The following is a 2,073-nucleotide window of genomic DNA, read 5'->3' as shown; positions in this document are numbered from 1 at the left end:
TACCTATACCAGTTATATATACTATCTATAGTATCTATATACTATATAGATATATACCATATATACATAGCTACTATACTGTAGCACTGACCTCCCTTCCCCCATATTCTCCCCCACAGTGAGGAGGGTTCCTAATGGAAACAAAAGAAAGAAATAAAAGGGCAAAAACCAAACAAATAAACAAACTGAGGAAAAAAAAAAAAAAAACTAACAAAAAAAAAAAACCACACAGAGGCAAATAAATAAATAACAATAATAAAACGGTTTTCACATGAAACTTTCTCTGGATTAATACACGGGTCATTCTTTTTCTGTTTGCAAATCCCTGTCAAGCTCTTCTGTTTTAACATTCACAGGAAATTGGCCACTGGTGAGTAGACAGTTACAACCAGTGAGCTAATTTTATCCATTTGACTTAAGTACTGTGATGGGGGAATTCTTAGAACTGTGCACAATACAAATTCACCAATGCTAATGGCAAGCAACCTCACACTGTGAAAATCACCCTTCACTGCTTATGACAAGAGGGGACCCTGTCTCCCACCAAGTCCGCTGAGGAATTTTTACTATTGGCTGCAGAGGTAGGATTTCAGCCAATAATTATGAGATAATTTCAGCATAATCAGCAATAGGGCTCCATCCTTTAATCAGATCACACAGTGACAGACTTGCACTTATCTTTACATGAGGACATTTTATGAAAGAGATAATACAAGGAAGAAGGGAAGGGAGTACTGATATGTTTCTTCTTACAGCAGGATTTCCACAGATATTAAGTTAAAAAGAATTTTTGCACAGGAAAATAAATCTTGCTAAAAATATTTGAGATTAAATATGATGGCTACAGCCATAAAAACATAAAAAAGCATTTTAGCTCTACAAGATGCCTTTTTCTGAAGACCGTCTGGGCAAAGATTCTTTATTCAGTTGTAAACTGAATACTTAGAACATCTTGCTGAAAATCTGGTTGGATAGAATGAGTAAGCTTTATACCACAGTTCCCAAACTTTTTCATTCATGACTCCACTTCTATTTGCACTTCCAGGCTTGCTTCCAGATTTCTAGTTTGGGAAATGCTTCTTTGAGACCTTGAATTGAAAGCATATGTTGAGATTTAGCCTGAACTTTAGAAATCACAAAGTAGGTGCAGGAGGTGATGAGGGGGCGATAGATGGAGAGGCAGGAAGAGTCAAAAAGAAATTCTTTTCCCCACCCACAAACAACATTTTTTTTAAATTATTATTTTTTTTAGCTGTGGTTTCTTTTTGAAATGAATCTTCCAATATGCTATTATTTGTTGTATGCATGTGTGTGCCTATCTGTCAATTTATCATTTTTTTCCATTTCCTGTGATTATGTTTGCATCTATTGATCAGTCTGTAGCAAGAGCGAAACTCTCATCCTCCAGGTTTCATAAAAATAAATGTCAAACACAATTAAAAAAAAAGGGGAGGGGGAAGGGGGGAGATTATAGTGGGGTCTCTCCTAGAAGATTGCAGGGTGAACTTTTCCCTCACTGGTCATTATAGATTTCACCCTTCTGAGGTCACCTCCAGAGATCCCTCCTCCATAGCAGCACTGCTCACTCCTTCCTTATTCTTCCTCTGGCACCAAGGAGTCCAGGCATAAGAAAAAAAAAAACACAGCAAGTCAGTGTTTCTTTATCCGCCTGCTCAGAAAATATACATTATTAATCAATATTGTGTTGGTACCTAGAGGCTAAATGTGACACAAACATGGCAGTGCTGGATTGGATGCCAGTAAAGGGAACCCAAAGGGTTCAGCAAGGTCAGGTAAATTCAAAGAGCAGATCTTGCTGGTCCCAAAGTACCTGCCGGCACTTGGAAGCACACACTGGGAAGTTAATGCATGATAATCCCTTTTGGACACACTATAAAGAATTAGCAGCTGAACTGCCTCAAGCCAAGAGGAGACAAACTGAACTGGTTTAGATGGCGACAGTAAACTGCAAGAACCCATATAGGGCTTCTGTTTGCATCTCCATAAAACACTTAGACAAAATTGTTTCAGAGAATGATTTGTGAACCCCTCATCCAATCTCTTGGTTTCTGC

The sequence above is a fragment of the Aythya fuligula genome, chromosome 2 (assembly GCF_009819795.1).
Source record: "Aythya fuligula isolate bAytFul2 chromosome 2, bAytFul2.pri, whole genome shotgun sequence".
NCBI lineage: Eukaryota > Metazoa > Chordata > Aves > Anseriformes > Anatidae > Aythya > Aythya fuligula.
Note: the sequence above shows the minus strand (reverse complement) of the source record.